This window comes from Crocuta crocuta, unplaced genomic scaffold (genome assembly GCF_008692635.1).
Source record: "Crocuta crocuta isolate KB4526 unplaced genomic scaffold, BGI_CrCroc_1.0 scaffold64, whole genome shotgun sequence".
Lineage (NCBI taxonomy): Eukaryota > Metazoa > Chordata > Mammalia > Carnivora > Hyaenidae > Crocuta > Crocuta crocuta.
The window spans coordinates 1,497,112-1,516,230 of NW_027530640.1; the positions used below are offsets into that span (position 1 = coordinate 1,497,112).

General features: G+C 42.7%; 1 long non-coding RNA gene across 2 annotated transcripts in view; it reads right to left on the reverse strand.

The window, feature by feature from the left end:
- Positions 1 to 315: 315 nt before the first annotated feature.
- LOC144235361 (uncharacterized) overlaps positions 316 to 19,119 on the reverse strand; it is a 455,442-nt gene continuing 436,638 nt past the window's right edge. For both annotated transcript variants that reach the window (XR_013336179.1, XR_013336178.1), the window contains one exon: positions 316 to 392. This is a non-coding gene — a long non-coding RNA (uncharacterized LOC144235361). The remainder of the gene's footprint in view (positions 393 to 19,119) is intronic.

Here is a 19,119-nt window from a genome sequence, read left to right on the forward strand (position 1 = left end):
ATCTCAAAGCAGGTGCTCAATAAATGTTAGCATATTTCTGTTTCCCTTTCTTTCCTAAAAAAGGATGAAAAAGAAAAGAGCAGGTAGGTGGGAGAAGGAAGAAGGAAGAAAGGAAGCTGAAGAGAGAAAGGAAGATAATTTTCTCTCAAAAGACTGTGGCACCTGAGATCTGGAGGAAGTTTGTGGCTTTAAGTATTGATGAAACATTTCATGGAATTTTCCGTGTTATGTCCTGTTAGTAAAATCCCATAATATAAGGAGCCTTCTTTTTCTTTTTTTCTTTTTATTAGATTTTACATCAAATTCACTATATAATTGCGTATCTTAAAGAGATAGGACCACAAATCGGATTAGATATGTCTTCCTCTGCTTGCTTCTTTTCTGAGCATTTGCTGTAAAGAAAAAAAAAAATTTAGCATCAGTTGTGAACTGTCCCTTTAAAAACTAACCTTTGATATCAGGCTGCAATCATCTTGTTGACCTTGGTTGGACCATATGATTCTCTTGAAGTCCAAAGGCGTGAATGGATCTCTTTGTGTGCTCAGCCCTCATCCAAGCCAAGCCTGCACGGGTTTTGTTTTGGCGTGTTGGAGAGAAAGCCATAGACAAGTAGGTTTTGATTTACAGATACACATAAGGAGATGTGATTTCCTTTCCAGGAAAAGGGCATGATGGGCTAAAGTGCTTTAATTTACACACACGGGGCTCTTTTAGAAGCCTGTGATGTAGTCAGGGCTTGCTCAGAGTGACTCCTTAAGCAGAAAGCATCACTCCCAAATGCTTAGGGGTAGACAGGAAACCTGGAAAATCCCCAAGATGAGGAGGTGGGAAGGGAAGACATGGACAGAATTTTTGAGGCTGGAACTTAAACATCTCACTCTAAAGAGTTCATCATTTCACATGCCTCCAAATTTTATTTGGATCTGGTTTTCTTTGTTTTAGTTATTTCCTGTTTTTCAGCCATGGGTGGTCCTGTTGCCTGGAAACAGAGACTGCTATATTTTTCCTAACATGTGGTTTTCTGGGGGATAAGATTTCCATAATAAATGAGGTGGATATGGTCTGATTAGCCAGGCGTCAGTTTTCTGGGTGTGGACATGGTTCCTATTCATCGTGTAAGCAGAAGCCATACCTAACCATCCTCAGAGCTCAACAACATTTACAGGGGCCACAGAATAATGACTTTTTGGCTAAGTGAACTCTACTAAGTTTAGCAAAAACCTAAATAGGTAGTACCATCTATCTATCTAGCTATCTATCTATCTATTTCGAGTGCGAGCAGGGGAGGGGGCAAAGGGAGACAGAGAATCCTAAGCAGACTCCATGCTCAGCATGGAATGTTATTGTAGGGATTAATCCCACGACCCTGGGACCACGACCTGAGATGAAATTAAGAGGTGCTCAACCAACTGAGCCCCCTAGGCAACCCAGCGGTACCTTTTAGAAGTATGAAGACTCTTCTCGAATATTCCTGTGCACAGCGAAAAACAGTTGCATCAGCTACATGTTGAGCCCGAAAGCCCAGGGAAACATTTGTGTTGATCACAGGGGGTGTTAAGGAAAAGCGTCCTTCGCAGCTTTTCTCACCCTATTTTACACATTTGTCCTTTATTTCCTGGCAGGCCAGAGAGACAAAGACTACCTCTGTCCTTTGTTTGGTTGGCTTCTCCTTAGCGGAGAATTTCTGCTCCCAATTTGGATCCTACACTCCATTAAGACTATTCCTGTGACCGGAAAGTGATAAAAGAAATACATTTCAAATAGTAAAAACAAGTGTGTCCAGGAAAGATCTTGCCAGCAGGTTCAAACAAATGAAAAAGCCAGGCCTCCAGTTGCTCTGTCTGGATCTGGGACAGCTGAGGGAGGAGAATCACTGAGGCTCTGGGCAGCTGTCTCCGGCGCAGAGAGCCTGGCCAGCCACTGTGCGTGTCACAGGCTGGACACGGCGGAGGGCCAGGGGCAGGGAAGGACACGTGTCTAGAGCAGCTGCTTCTTGCTTTTGTCCCGTGTCATTTCCCTCTCTCCTCCCTTTCTTACACTATTTCTCCTCCCTTTCCCTTTTTTACTTGGCATTTTTTTCTTTTTCTTTTATAGTTTATTGTCAAGTTGGTTTCCATATAACACCCAGTGCTCATCGTAACAAATGCCCTCCTCCATGCCCATTACCCCTTTTCTCCTCCCCCCCACCCCCATCAGCCCTCAGTTTGTTCTCAGTATTTAAGAGTCTCTTATGGTTTGCCTCCCTCCCTCTCCCCCACTATTATTTTCCCCTTCTCCTCCCCCATGGTCCTCTGTTAAGTTTCTCCTGTTCCACATTTGAGTGAAAACATACGGTTATCTGTCCTTCTCTGTTTACCTGGCATTTTTGTAGTCTCTTCTCAAAACTCTGAGCTCCTCTCACCTTCCATCCACCTAGTAAATACCTTCAAGTCCCCACTCTTCAGTGTTTCTCCTTCTATACATCATGGCTAAGAATAATCACTGTCAGTTACTGAGGGCTTATCACGGGCTTTTGATCTCCCTTACTGTTCCAGCAAACTGTGGGGTGATATACTAATCAGGATAGACCAACCATTGAAGTATGCAGTCCTAGAATTGCAGCCAGAATGTTTCTTGCTCTCCTGCAATGTCTGGAGCTATGTTCATGGCTGCGTAGCTCTCTTTAGTGCCGTCCTGGAGGCGGTGAGAAGAGGGCTGCAGTGTGCCTCAACTATCCTGAAGTCTTTAGCACAGGAGGGAGGGAGCAAGTGGAAGATCATAGGGAGGTTTTAGGGGCCAGGCTTCTGAGTGGGATTCCACCATGTACCCCACATTCTATTGGCCACAATCTGACATATGGGAGAAGCATCAAGTACAGGATGAAGACAAAACTGTGTGGTGGGTGTGGTAGAGTTCCTACAAGTAAGTGATGTCATTTCCTCCAGGTAAAGGAATTGAAGCTCAAAGATTCAGAGTCACCAGCTAATACATGGTAAAACCCAGAATCCAACCCTGTAAATATGACTTCAGTACTACCCTCTCAACCTTGTGTTCTGCTTTCTTGGTCTTCCAGTAAAAACTTATTCTTTCTTTTATCCCAACTCTTTACCTTTGGTAAATTTTTACTCCCCTCCATATCACACTGTGCTGCACCTGTCGTAGGAGTCTGTGAATGTCCCAGGGTGAGGGAGTGCTTTTATTTCATATCTGCACCATCAGCAGATAGCACAATGCCTGAGACACAGTGGAGCTCAAAGTTTGATGACTAAGGAATAGCTGTGGTTTGTGTGCGGGCTTATGGAAAAGGATCTGAGGTACTTCACAGAGATCAGATTATTCACCATACAACTTTTCTAAAGATTATAGTCAGGGAGTTCAGATTATTGCCATCATCACCCCCCATGTAGCTATTTTCAACCCAGCCATAAAACTGATCATTTGAAAACATAAGTCAGAGTTTATACCTCTTCTGCCCAAATCTCTCCAATGACACACCTGCACCCAAATCTTGATTTCCTAATACCATGCCCTAGTTAGAGGAACCAGGGCTGCTAAGAGCAGTGGGTGGTTCCAGGGCTGGTACAGAGAAAATACAAGATGAGCCTGAAGTACTAAGAAATCTTTTTTTTTTTTTCTTTTTTACAGTCTATTGATCTATTTTGAGACAGAGAGAAAGCATGAGTGGAGGGGCGTTGGCAGAGAGAGAATCCCAAGCAGGCTCCATGCTAACAGCATGCTAACAGCATGGAGCCTGACTCAGGGACTGATTTCACAAACCATGAGATTGTGACCTGAGCTGAAATCAAGAGTCAGACACTTAACTGGTTGAGCCACCAAGGCACCCCTCCAAGAAATCTTATAGTACCAAGAAAATACAACTATATCTTATAAGTACCAAAACATAACAATATGCTAAAAACAGAAAAAGAAATGGAGGCATGCCAAATGAACACAAGAACTAATCTGAAAGAGTTCTCAATGTCCAAAGAAAGAACAATTGGAGAAATAAGAAAATAATGACAGTATTGGATTATAATCCAAAGAACAAAGTGATTATACATGAGTATATCCTGATATCAATAAATGAATACATAGGAGAGAAGGACTAAATCTTCCTTACAGAATAATTCCAAATAGTAAACACAGCATTCAAATGAAGGAAATAGAAAATGAGCATAAGAACACTACTTGTGATAGTCAAGATCCACTGATAGATGCTAATATTAGTGGGTAAAACTTTAAGAAGAAGCATGATATAGCCATAGCTTCAAAGTATCTGCTGTGAAATACTCATTAATTACTGTTTCATCATATATTCACAAACTCTTTACCACCAGAGATGGGAACTTAATTCCCTCGAATGTGGGCTGAGCCTAGGATTCACTTCCATTGAGCAGAGTATGGAAAGGAGAAAAGAGTAATTTCACAGTGGAGAATCCTGGCAGACACCTCTTTAATCAAGTGATCAGAGTTAACACCCCCAGTAGTTAACCATGGTGATATCGTGTGCCCATGATATGTGAAGAGAAGGGCACTCATCTCTGGGAATCTTCACTCGAATGTGTAACCTCAACTGGTAATTGTGAGAAAATGCCAGGGAAACCTAAATGAAGGGACATTTTACAAATACCTGACTGGTACTCTTCAAACACGTAAAGGTCATGAAATGCAAGAGAAAGTTCAAAAGCTGTCATAGGTCAGAGGAGATGAAGGGAACGTGACGAAGTCCAGCATGGGATCCTGGTCAGATCCTGCGAGGAGAAGAACATCAGTGCAAAAAAACACTGAAATATGATTCAAGTCTGTAGTTTAGTTAATAGCTTTGTGCCAACATTGAATTACTTAGTTTTGATAGATCCCAAGGTTATATAAGATGTTAATATGATGGGAAGCAGGGTGAAAAGTATACAGAGTCTTTCTGGATTATCATTGCAATTCTTCTGGAAATCTAAAATTATTTAAAAATAAAATGTTTTTAAAAATACTGAAGGTAGGGGGCCTGCGTGGCTCATTAGGTTAAGTGTCTAACTCTTGATTTCAGCTCAGGTCATGATCCTGGTTGTGGGATCGAGCCCCATGTTGGGCTCTGCACTGAGCAGAGAGCCTGCTTGAGAGTTTCTGTCTCTTTCTGTCCCTCCCTTGCTTGCACATGTGTTGTCTCTCTCTAAAATAAGTAAATAAGTAAGTAAATAAATAAATAAATAAAAATACTGAAGAAAAACCCCTCACCTCTCCATTTTATGGTGAGTCAAATCCAAAGTCATTTTCACTAGCCTGCAAAGTTTGATAGGATGCTCCCCATTCCCACACTCTGTCCATCTCTTCTCTCATTCCCTCTATATAGTTTCAGCTATGCTCTCCTCCTTCTGCCCCTGGATACTTCTAGCCTGCTGTCACCTCTGGGACTTGGCACTAATTATTCCCTTTGCAGGAAGGCTTTCCCCAAAGATACCTTCTTGGCTACTTCCCTTATCTCTCAGAGATTTTTATTCATGAGTAAAATCATGAGACCTTCTTGGATCAACCTGTATAAAAGAACACACCTGTCCAACACACCTGATTCCTGTTCCTTTATTGCTTTTCTCTATTGCTCTTATCATCAACTGTCATTAAATATATTTTGTTTTTTCCTTATCTATTCCCCTTGTGGTAAGCAGAATAATGGACCCCAAAGATGTCCGTGTTATAATCTCTGAAACCTATGAATATGATAGGCTACATGACAAAGGGGAATGGGGACTGCAGATAGAAATAAGATGGCTAATCATTTGACCTTGAGATGGGGAAATTATCCTGTATTAGCTGGGTGGAAGAGGGAGACAGAAAATAAGTTGGAGCAATTCGATATGACTCAGTCCCTGTTTGCTGGTTTTGGAGGTGAAAAGGAGCCATGAGTCAAGGACTAAGGGCAGCTACTGGAAGCCAGAAAAGATGAGGAAACTCTTTCCTGTGGCTACCAGAAGGCCTGCCTGACATCTTGATTTTAGTCCAGTGAGACTCACATCAGAATTCTGCCTACGGAAGTGTAAGATATGAAATTTGTGTTGTACAATACGAAGTTTACTGTAATTTGTTACAGTAGCATAAGAAACTGATTCATCACATGAACAAAATCAGTGACTCATCCCTAATGTCCAGGTGGGATCTTGGGTCTCATGAGTGCTGTCATTTGGCCGGTGTGGGGACTGATGTACAAGGTAAAGAACCGATCATCATCAGCCCTCCAGAGATTGGTTGGCAAGTCAGTGAGGCTCCATGAGCACAGGGAATGTCTGAGGGTGCATATGAGGGAGGATGGGTGACGTCTGGTGTGGAGTTTCTGCCATATACTCAGAGAGCTCACAGGAAAGGCACCTAACTATGAGATAAATGGCATATGTAAGTCCTTGACCATTCTTTGTGTTCAAGATGCAAAATGTCTATTGGACTCGGAAAACACTTCCAGACCCTCTGCCTGAGTGCCACCTTGTCTGCTTTAGACAAGAGAGAAATGGTAGGTACAGCATCTGGGAACTTTATGTTTAGGGCTGACTCTGAGGCATTAAAGAAATCTTACAAGCAAAAGCTGATTTATGAAGGCATTGCAAAAGCCTCTCCTGATTTTATTCAGAGTCCTTTTCAACCAGAGTCAGACCTCTGAGGGGTTGTAGATTGATGGGTGACTTTGCTTGTTTTTATTATGTAAAATAACAGAAGAGCCAGAAGCGATAAAACCAAAATACAAGAGAGCTTTATAAATAAACTAGAAATAATAGATTCTTGAAAGATAATGTCCTCAAGCACTTTAGGAATGACGAAAGCGCTTAGAAATGTTTAAGTGAATGACTCTGAATTCATTTGGGGATGGGGATTTCATCATTAAATTTCTTTTCTGAGTCAGCAAAAGTTTGAACTAGAGATAAAACACAAATTGAACACCAAGAGCATCCACCATAAAGTGTTCATTGAAGTACTTCATTTAGCTATAAGCATGTTGTCTCAGTAGAAGATTCTGGTTTACACATGACAAGAAAACCTGCTTCAGTGTGGCTTAAACAATAACGGGAATTTATGGGTTTATATAACCAAGAGTCCTGAGATAGGTCAGGCTTCTACAGAGTTGATCCAGAAGTTTACAATGTTGCCGGGACTATGCATCTGTTCCCTGAAGTTATTTCCAAAATTTATTGGTCTTTGCTTTGGACTGGCTTCTCTCACTTCTACTGGCTTCCAGAGGGGTCAGATGCCTTACTCGCATTTGGTAGACAGAGACACCTCGGAACTCCTATTCAAATCCCATGGCTGGGAAATTCAGGGTTGATAATAACAGAGCAGAGGTCACAAAACAAGGCCTATGGGTGAAATCCAGCCAGCTTTTTGATTTTGTAAATAACATTTTCCTGGAAGATAGCCATGCCCATTCAGTTACATATGGCTGATGGCTGCTCTCACACTGTAACGGCAGAGTTGAGTAGTTGCAACAGGCAACTTCTATCTTGCAGAGCCTAAAATATTTATTGTCTGGCTCTTGAGAAGGTTGCTGACCTCCAGAGCAGAGTCACAGAAAAGAACTCCTTGAGGTAACACTCAGCCCAGAAGCTCTTCTCCTTAAGAACAGGTACTTCTTTCTTCCTATTCTCTTTTTCCCACCCAAGAACAGAAAGAAATTCTTTCTCAGGCAAGTACAGCAAGTAGTTTTCAAAAATCATGAGCTAGGCTTCCTGATGTCTTAGGATTTGCATGGATCCTCGCAATAGCTAATAGTAACAGCAAGAAGCTATAGTTGGAGAAATAGAATCCTTGAGGATTAACACTAATCCACACCAATAGCATGCACTAGAGATCAGATTCTGTGTAAGCTCTTTACATGTCTTAACCTCCCACAAAAATCTCATGAAGCGTGTTCTGTAATTGTTGCCATGTCATAGGTGAGGCACTGAGAGTTGAAGAAATATCCTTGGTTTATACAGCCGGGGCAGTTATCACTGAAAGCCAGGCCGTGGAACTCCAGAGTCTGCACTGTCAGTCAGCACATGGGGCTGCTTCTCTGAACTGGAATTCCAGGTGAACAAATACAGAAAGAGGCTAAGAATTATCTGCACTCTGGGATGTGGCTGAGCACTAAACATGTGGCATGTGCAGAACAGGAGCAAAGGGCCTTCACATGCCCAGAACAGGGAACAAAGCACAGAGGAAGTGGGGAACAGGAAACAAACATTTCCCTTAGCAGCGCCTTGCTGAAGGTTCAAGCACGATTCTGCTGAGGGGGCTTTGGAAGGGAACACGGGGATCACATCGGCATCAGCCAGAATGAGTGCCAAGGAATATGCACCCCAGAAGTCATTCTGTAGGAAAATGGGCCTGTGGTCATCCTAGTTGTAGAAGTACCCACATACGCTAACCTGCTCAGGGAGATTCCCAGTGCCGATGTCACTAAACTTTAAGAAAGGCTACAAACACCTGTTTGTTTAACCCAGTAGTTACTGAATTTATATGAACTCTGTGCATTCATTGTGGGTATGTCTGATGTCTGTAAATATCCCAAAGAACGAATTTTTGATTCATTTGGCTGTACAATTTAAATGTGTCATTTATATGCTTAGCAATAGAATTGATTCCATAGCCCATAATGTGAAACTATCACCTCTTAAGTTAACTTTCTTAGTTACGTTTTATGATCTTAGTAAAAGAGCCCTTCTGAGGAAATTAAAATAGGACTCTGAAGTAAATGGATCTCTGGGGACCAGATGGACTGATCATTGAACTCAGTGAGCTACAAATGGTGCTGTGTAAAGCCTGTTCATGGGAGGGCCTGCAATATTCTCCCATTGCCATGGTGGCATCGTACGTAGGATTGTAATAATATACTATAATATACTAACGAGCTTAATTGTGCAGGACACCTAAGTAGGGAATCAGAGATAGAAAAAAACCCTTCAGATAGTACAAGTGATAAATTCAAAGAAATTTAAAGATGGAGGCTATTGGCATGGCATGGATCATGGCTGACAGGAGAGGGTACATGGGAGAATGGGATGCCTGATCTGGACCTTAAAGGGTCTATTGGATGTGGGCAGTGGGGAAACGGTGGGAGTGGGGATCTTATACCATCAGGAGCAGAGGTAGCCTGAATGCAGCCAGGGCTGGAGCCAGAACAATGGGGGAGGGGGTGTCAGCTGTAGCTGGTGGGATCTGAGAGGTGAAGTAGCCAGTGTATGGAAGATTTTTGTGGCTCTAATTCAGCTGGTAACATTGTAGATTTCTGAAGATGGCCAAAGTGTGTGTCATCTGACATTGATCTTTCAGGCCAAAGCATACAAATGGATTGGCAGGGAGGAACCTAAGGGAGGAAGTAGAATTTCCTTATTACAGAGAAGAGCTGATTAAGGACAATTGATTTGAGTTCCATCCTTCCAAGAGGGCTAACTTCCAAATTCCCAAAGTCAGAGTCATTGATTTTATTCTTTGGAAATGTCCATAGACATAGATTCTATAAGTAACTATGATTGACAGACCCACTGTTGAAACACTATTACAATTAAGAAGATGATTGGTTGGCTTTTTAAAAAAATAACATGTGTGTCTATCAAAGGACTATAACCATGTATATTATATTATTTGTTTATCACCGTATATTTGGAAAATGCAGAAAAATTCATGGAAGAAAATAAATCATGCACAGTCAGAAATGGTTGTATATTTTGGGACTGTTTCCTGGAAACAACATGGCGGGTCCTGAGTGAGGTGGGGGAGGTTCCAGCAGACATTACAGGGCTCAGCCATCACTGCAGGGATGCTATGAGGGGAGAGGAGCAGGAGTGGAACACGCGGGAAGGTCATGTGGGTGCTCATTTGTCTTGCTCATAAGCACATGTGAGTTAGGGTCAAAGGCTCTTGCCAGGTTTGGGCCATTTCCATAACATTTCATTCTCAAGGGCAGGTCAACTGCCATCATCTCATTAATGTGACCCTTTCTCATGCACCCAAATTGTGTCTGTCAACCCCTGCTCTGAGCTGCTTCTGCTTTCCACAAGTCTTGAAACATAATGCCTTTAGTGAAGGTATCTGAAGGAGGGTTGCTTCATGAGACTGAACTGCCTGGAAACCTCTTTACCTGGCTCACTCTGTAAGGCCACACCCTGACCAGGAGTGGCTCCTTCAAAGGTCTCCCAACAAACAGTCTACAAATCTCCAGGACATGCCAGCTTTCTCTCCAGGGCTTCTAGATGCTTAGGCTTGCTTCCTCCTCTCCCTGTTGTTTCTGGAAGATTTTGTTTCACAGAGCTTATGTCTTTTATTTCTCTCTTTCTTTCTCTCTTTTCCTTCTTCTCTATTTCTCTCTCTCTTTTCCTTCCTTCCTTCCTTCCTCCCTTCCTTCCTCCCTCCCTTTCTTTCTTTCTTTCTTTCTTTCTTTCTTTCTTTCTCTCATTCCTCCCTCCCTCCCTTCCCTCCTTCTTTGAAATTATGTGAATAAATGAAGTGTCTCTAAGCACTTTTCTTCACTTTACCTATTACCCTCAGAATTCAAAGCTGAGCAGTTCCAAGATTCTTCCTTAGAAAGCTAAGGAAGGTAAAAAGGTAGTGAATAACTATTTCTATAGTCTTCTATCTGTCACAGAAACAGGTGGAGGTGGTCCATATTATCAATAGGCTGGAACTCTTTAATACAGATTATCTACAGATTAACTCCAGGCAAAGGTGATCTCTGGAAACTATAAAGCTGATTACGGCTAGTAAATAAGCCGACTCTAAACTCTGCTCGATGCCTAAAAAAAAAAACAACCCTCTAACTTCAAAGTGGTTGGCTCTTTCGTTGATATTTTCTGCCACTTAGAAGCACAGGCTTGGACACACTGATTTATAAGATGAAAAGCCTCGCACCAGGTCTGGGGGCCCTAAATGTTGAGCAAGGGCAACTTGCTTTTTATATGGTTGTAGTTTTATGCAAAACTTTCCAGAAACTCCTGGGTGTTATTTGAGGGCTGAAATGATGACTTCTCAGACTTAATAGTCCCTCAGTCGCTATTCTCATCACACCCAAAGAATGACCATTTGAGGTGCACGGTCTAGGTCCCTGTGTTAGTGTTATGACAGTTAAAGATGGCTGGGTGTGGTCTTACTTTTGAAACTGTTTATGAGTTTCTCTTGCATTGGTAGGAAAATCTTTATCTCCTACTATTCTTTAGGTCAATGGATCTGCTCTCATTTATGTCTCTCCTTGTCCCCCTGTCTGTCCTGCAGGTGTATACACTCCTGGCTGCAGGTACTGATGTCTTCTCTATTGTGGAGCTTTGCCCAGCCTTGTCTTTGTGGTTTCTTTGGGGATATTTTGAGCACAGAATACAGCCCTCCCCTTCTGCCACATGAGATGAACTGTAAGGCTAGCAATAGAAGTCTAAANTTTTCAGCAGCTTATGGTAAAGTATTTAAGGAACAAGAACCAGCTAATGGGGGTTTGTACGCAGTCATGAGATGTGAGAGAGGCAGAGCAGGATGTCTGTTGCTCAAGAACTTGACAATTGTCACAAAGCACAGAATTCCTCAGATGTGAGTGGTGGAAGACAAGGGAGAGGATGTGAATATTCACCTTTACCAGAGTGTAATAGGTCTTTGAAACTCTGTGCTGTCTCAGTTGAGCCTCCAACCACAGAATAAAAGATGAGGTGCCAAATACGTTAGATCTCATTTGTTAAGGAGGTGGCAGAAGCTCTGTGAAATAGACCAAGAATTCAGACATTTTCTTTGGAGGCCGTTCAAAGTGCTGTTGTATTTCTCTTCTCTCTCCCTCCCTCACACCAAGTTTTGCTATAGAAAAGGAGAGTGTTTTACCCCTTAAGCCAAGTGAAAGGAGCTTCAAGGCATCACTCGAATAGTGGTCTTTGTGTCTGGCACACCCCATCCCCAGGCTTGGCTCTGTGGCTAGGTCAGCCTGGATGTGGCAGGGCAACGGGAGAGTGTACCTCCTTGAGAGGGAACGAGGTGGCAGGGCAGAAGTGATGGTTTCCATGGACCGGTTCCGGGCCTCACAGGAGAGAGCCAGCCTGTCCACAAGGATAGTCTAGAAGAGTAAAAGGACCCTAAGGAGATATAGACCTCTGCAGCCCAGAGACCAAGAGGGTGATGGATGGCCAGGAAAGAGGCACTATGGCTCAAGTTTCCAGTTAGGTTCTCCTAGGAATCTGCTGACCTACCCCACCAGGATGAAGCCAACCTCAGATAGGCCCCATGCCTAAAAGGCACTGACATCAATTTATATCTGTACCTTCTCTCTCTCCTCTACCCTTGGGCCTAGTCACAGAGCTATTAGAAACAGAAACGGTGGGGGAGAGAAGGGGGGACAAGAGAGAAGAGGACCGACATTTGTCCCTCTCCTTCCTGATGGCAGAATTCCAGAGTAGAGCAGACCCGGATGGAGTGATAAGGAGAGGCTTTAACTCTGAACGCGTATGGAGTTTTGTTATCCTACTAGAACAGATTGACCTCTATAATTTTCAGCTGGACTGGACTCAATAATGTGTGAAGGTAACCAGAGAACTTTTATTATGTAAGCATTACTGGAAACCAGAGACTTCCCTAAAATTTTATTTCAGAATCGGGAGAGAGCAGGTGAGGGAGTTTAATCGGCAGAGAAAAATAAAATGAAATTGGTTTCTAGGTAAATTAATAAACTGGTTCCATGACCTGAACACATATTGAGATTGTGTGGCCTTGGGGGTCCAAGGAAAAGGTCGAATGCCAATGACCAGTGATGGTATTTGCTTAACTTGTATTCTCTCTGAGACAGTGCCTGTAAATTGCTTAGCAGAGTGTCTGGTGCAGCAGAAGTCCTTTATAAACAATAGTATTAGTATGCTATTTATCTTTAATTGTTATTACAGGGCATTTGCTTTAAGACATATCCAACTGGACTCTCAACCAGCAGCTGAAGAAGCAGAGAAATCAGGCCTTGGAAGAGGAGCTCTGCAACCATCCCACCAGGCTAAGGGGTGGTGGGGACTCTACCAGCTGGGCCTTCCCTGGAAAAATGATTAAGGTGACAAGTTAGACTTCAGGGAGGTACCATGCAGAAGGATTGGGCTGTCTTGATTTGGAATCTCTAGTTCATAGTCACTGGTGGCTCAAATTTATTAACCTGTCTGAACTTCAGTTTTCTCATGTTTAAAAATCCCAAAATAATGAGTACCTACTGTAGGGGTATTAAAACCTACTTAACTGGGTTGTTTTAGTTCATAGTGGATATTCCATTTGTTTGCTTCTTTCTCCCACTTTGCTTAGCTGTGTGTCTCTTTTAATTCTTAATACCCAGCTCTGAACTTGAACTCACCTGCTCTGTGCCCTATTTCCTCTGCGTATTTGGGAAAGCAGTCTAATAAACTAATCTCCAATGGTAGAAAGGAATGGCAATCCCTTAGACTGGAGATTACCTTTTAACAGAGGAATGTGGAAGATGAAAAGCAGAGAAGGAATCTCAGATCCTAAATTTTCCCACTTGGGTCACCCTGATGGGGACAGGACTAGGGTTGGAAGGACCACATTAAGTACTCCCACTAATCTGGTGGTGCTCCACTGAAGGCAAAGCCACCTTTTTTTCTAATGTGGGCATTCAGCTCTTACTTACAGTTGATGATGGCTGCCTCCTCCATAAGCCTCTGAGCCTGGCACTGAGCTGGGAGCTTTGCATTAGGATCTTATTGCTTCTTTGTAACATCCAAAAGGGGAAGTATGGTCACCTGAGAGAGGTACCTATTCACACCTGAAACCAGACAGACTTCAAAGTAGTCATTCATCCCTAACACGACCCCCATGAGAAGATGGTACTGGAGTGCTTCAAGAAATACACATGTGGGTGGGGAAAAAAAGATGAAAGCTTTGCAAACAAGAGCAGAGGGGCTTGGGGGAAAAAGATGAAAAGTCCCAAACTTAAAATGCTTGAGATTGTCCTTGAACTAATTATCTTCCTTCCTTGTGAGCTAATACCCATTTCTCTTGGATCAGCACAAAAGCTACTTTCCACAAATCTGCCAGGTACTCTACTGGTGACAAGAGGTCAAAGCGTAATGCGTGCACACGCCCTTTAATCTGGAGCTGGCATTTGGCGGTATTTGAGGGGACTTAACTTTAATTAATTGACTCCTTAAGAATAGAGTTGACAGTTTTCCCTTCATGGATTTGAGAAAGTTGAAATTTTTTCCTCAAAGAACTTTACAGTGCTCTAAATCCCCGGGCCTGTGGAGAAGGCTATTGTAAAATAGACATCTTCTCTTTTAGAGGGTCTCTCTCTTTACACAGCAAACACAGTGTTATTCATCCTTGTGGGAAAATGTAGGTCCTAAAGGAAAATCAAAAGAATACTTGGTGATGTAGCAGGAGGGGGGATGAAAATACTATAATTGAGGTGTGGCCCCTTAACATCCCTTTTCCTCGTCATCAGGAAACTTTCTGGTGGCTTCTCCCTGTGTCCAAGGGAGAAGCACTGAAGTAACATGGGACAAAAGCTCTAATGAGCTCTTGGGGATAAGAAACAAGCAATTGAGGCCTCCAGAGCTGGTGTTGACGGAACATAGCTCCCTTAGTGGGCATAGCTCCAGCCTTGATGTAGCTTTGCTGGGAATCCCCGGGGGCCTCATCATCATATGCTAGTGACCTGGCCAGGTAGGAGGCAGTGTGGCATGCTGGTGTTGCAGCCATTGTTGATGCTGACTGATGATGGCTTGCAATTAGAAGTGGTCCTTTGGATCAGCCACAACAAGAGAAATTTCCATGGTGAACAGCTAGAAATAGCTCTGACTATTGAGAGATGTAAAACCTGAATATTGAAAGAAGTAGTTCACCAAACATGTGTAAGACCCCTCTGAGAATTCCCACAGGTGTCATGCTACATTTTGAGTGAGGAGGTACTCAAGACCTAGTGGGGAGTTCCCACAGACCTGGTGGAGCTGAATCAGAGAACTGTGTAATGATGTTATTTTAAGACTCCTGCTACTTCTGGTTGATGTGTTACGGGGAGTCAAGTCTGTGTGTGTTGGGACAGGGAGGCTATACTATTGATGGTGGACCATGGGGATGAGACTGTCAGAATGCTGACAGAATTCTAGGAGGTCAGGAAGTCGGTGGGCCCTGGAGTTGGAGGATGGAGAGATCTAATGTGGTTGTTGACCTTCCTTTGGCTTTACAGAAGCTGGGCTATGTCAAGAGCACCACTGATTTGGTGGATCTTGGCCCATCCTCATGCCTGTAGTAAAGCAGAACTGGGCACTCATTTTCCAAGGAGCATGCCCTAATTAAGCCATAGTAGTAAGTGCCGTTTGGGTGGAGGATACAGTTCTGGAAAGAACATGTATTGGAAGATTGGATACCTCTGACACAGCTTTTTTACCATCTTGAGTGACCTTGGGATGGTGATGGAGTTTGTGTGTGGGGTGGGGAACTGTGTCTTTATTGAGCTATAAGTCTGAGAGCAATCTCAGTGAAGCGAGACACCAATGCTGCTCTTCCATGAATTAGGAGAAACTCTTATCAGGTGAGTGTTGGCAGATGTGCTATGATTTCTCCAGCAGGCAAAGACTGCATTGGCACAGTGGCAATAAAATTGCTACAGCTAAAGAGCACCAACTTCTTCACTGATTGCTACAGAGAAATGTTTGTATTACCCTCAAATTCATATCTTGACATCCTAACTGCCAATGTGTCGATAGTCGGAGGTGGGGGCCTTTGAGGGGTGATTCATTCCCTTATAATAGAGACCCTGGAAAGTTCCCTCGATACTGCCACCATGTAAGGACACAGCAAGAAGACAGCCTTCTATGAACCTGGAAGAAAACCCTCACCAGATACCACATCTACCTTGTGCTTGGAATTCCCAGCCTGTGAGAAACAAGTGTATGTGTATATGTATGTATATATGCATTTGAGGAGAGAGAGAGAAAAAGCACTTGCAAGCTGAGAAGAGTGGTAGAGGGAGAGAGAAAGAGAATTTTAAGCAGACTCCACACTCAGCACAGAGACCAATGTGGGGCTCAATCTCACAAACCTGGTCCAAAATCAAGAGTCAGACACTCAACCAACTGAGCTGCTCATGTACACCAATTAGTGTTTGTGTTCTAAGCCATACGCTCTATGGTATTTTTCTTAAAACAGTCTGATTAGACGAAGACTCTGACCAAGGAGCGTGTTCTATTTTCTCTTCTGGAAGAGTTGGCCATCAAAACTGGCCCACTGGACTGATCGAATGCCTCTGAGTCATGGGACTTCTTGGGGAAGAAAGACCTGAGGAATGGAAGAAATACTTTCCCCTATAGGTGGATTGGGGGATTAAGGCAACTTAATTTGAATATTAAAAAGAACGACACCTTATTTTGGTTCCCCAGTCAGTAAAGTAGGACAGACAATTCCATATTACACAATGCAGGTTACTGGGAAACCCAAAAATGGATGTTCCCATTCAATGGCAACTTGTTTTTAGTGCTGATGTAGTTGCTTCAAGAAGACTCTGAAAAATTAGAGAAATCAGTAGTCCCTGCTGGGAGCCATGCTCGTGTAAAGCTATGGAAGAATCTGCAAACACAGGATAGACAAGTGAGAAAACAAGCCTGAAGCTCGTCTTCATGAATTAGTTATAAATGCCCGAAGTAGAAGCTAGAACCTGGTTTGAAAAATAAGAAAATCCTGCGGTTTAAATCACTGAGCTGTCTCCATACCATCAGATTCCAACAATGATCTCTGAACTGCATCTTTCTTTTCACAGTCTTTGTGAAATGATGAATCATTTCTAGAAGAAGACACCTGGATAAAATAAGAGATGAAACAACAAATAAGAACATGAAATATTTGCTTTCAGGAAAGATGAAACGAGGAACCTTCAAATCTCATAAGCTTTGCTGTAGAAAGTCTTCTTTCTTAAACAGTCATAGAAGATGTCTATCTAAATTTTGCCGTGTATCCAAGACTAAGATTTAGGAATGGGTGTGGTCTTGTTTCAAGTGTTTCATTGCTAATGGCTTCATTCTTCACAGTCTCTTTATAGACATATCATACAGTTAAAACTTTCCAAACCAGAATAGGTTTTTGGACGGGCAAATTAGATTATGTCCAGCAAGGATCAGAATGAGTAAAAGATGCCTTAAAGACTGGCAGGGAAACTATTTTAGAGTAAAGGTAATAGTTAGTTGATTAGAAACCTTGTTCATGTCATTATGAGACTCAATGAATCTTTAATTATTATTGCTGTCTACTGAGAAAACCAGGGAATCACAGTATCTTATAGAGCCTGACTACTCCTTCTTTTCCAATGGTAATTAACCTTTGACTAAGTTCTGCCTTAGTTCAGGTTATCTGGAAACCGTCCTTGAAATGGAGGTTCATGTGCAGTAGTGAATGGAGGCAGACATTCAGGCATAATATCTGTAAGGTAGTGAGGGAAGTAAGACTGAGCCACGGAGGAAGCTGAGTGGACACAGTCGCAACCAAAGTCTTTTTTTTTTTAACTTTTTAAAAATGTTTTTTATTTATTTCTGAGAGAAAGAGACAGCGTGAACAGGGGAGGGTCAGAGAGAGAGGGAGACACAGAATCCGAAACAGTCTCCAGGCTCTGAGCTGTCAGCACAGAGCATGATGCGGGGCTCGAACCCATGAACCATGAGATCATGACCTGAGCCGAAGTCGGACACTTAACCACCTGAGCCACCCAGGCACCCCAAACAAAGTCTTAACCTATCCACCAAGGAGCTCTGGGGCTGTAACAACCCTTCTGTGTGGCCAGAATTAATGCAAAGAGGCCAGATCTTCATATCCTGAGCCAGCCAGTATTGGATGTGGACTGTGCCTTGAGAGGGGCAAGGCAGCCATCTTTGGCTGAAGACAATTCCTGGAAAGGGACACAGCCCTGAGCCCTCAGCAGATAATATTCCTCTTGCCTTGGGGACTGAGTTCCTTGGTTCTAACTGGGATGGAGAGAAATGGAGGCAGAATCTCATCAATATGCAATAGGTCTGCTGCAAGGGCCCTTATTGAACAGGTCTCTTAATGAAGGGAGAAGATAGAAGTTTTTTTCTGTTGTCTAAAAATGTGTAACACATAATCCCAAAATATAGTGGCTTAACACAACACAAATAATTTATTATTGCTCCTGGTTTCTATGGGTCAGGAATCTACAAATGGTTTGACTGGTGGAGGCAGGAGAGAGTAGGCTCTGCCTCAGGTGTCTTATCTTAGTGTGGTCAGAGGGTGGGGGTTGGCCAGGCACTACTCTCTCTTCATGCAGGATTCGGGCTCCACCACAAGGGCTCCAAGAATGACTCTGCAGAGCATGGCTGCCTCGTACTTCTTACTGATATAGAGGCTTGGGGCTCCAGGAATGACTCTCCCAAGAGAGACTGGAAGGCACTGCATTGTATTTTCTGACCCAGCCAGGAAGTCATGTGGCACAATTTCTTCCACATTTGATTGGTCAGAGACCCACCCAGTTTCAAGGGAAACAGACATAGATTCCCACCTCTAGATAGGAAGCAATAAGATCTGTAAGATCAGGTAAGGAGGGGACATCTTTGTGAATAATATAAAAGCTATCAAGCTTATATTTTCTGAGGGTAATAAATCCAATGCAAAAGGCTTTACAATAATGGTATATCTCAAATCCTTTTCTTTTTTCCTATTCAGTGTGTTACATTCAGCCTAGAATATTCTGTCAGTTATAAGAAACTAGACATGAGCAGATATCAAATCCAGCATTATCATCTTCCATTAAGTACTGTATATAAGAGTATAGGAGACATTAGCTAAACCAAGTTATTCCTGCATCACAAAAGCCAGCTGAGTGAATTCTACATCAGTTTTTATCCATTACCATCCTGTATTTTTATGTATCATAATACACAGACTCTAGTCAATCCTCATTTTTTTTTGCAGTGATGTTAGGAAATCGTGAAATCAGTACCCATGTTTTCAACATTTTGAACCTGTATTGGGACCACAGAAATACTTTGACTCCCCCTTGTCTTATGTGGTTGAAGGAACGTGGTCACCACTATGGGAACTTGGACCTCATAGTTAGTTTCCAGAGTGACATAAACTTTGAAATCAGGCAAATTGTGTTAGCTCTGACCAGGACAGACTCCTGGATTTGTTTGATCGATGGTAATAAGTTTGTCTCTCTGAAATTTCTTG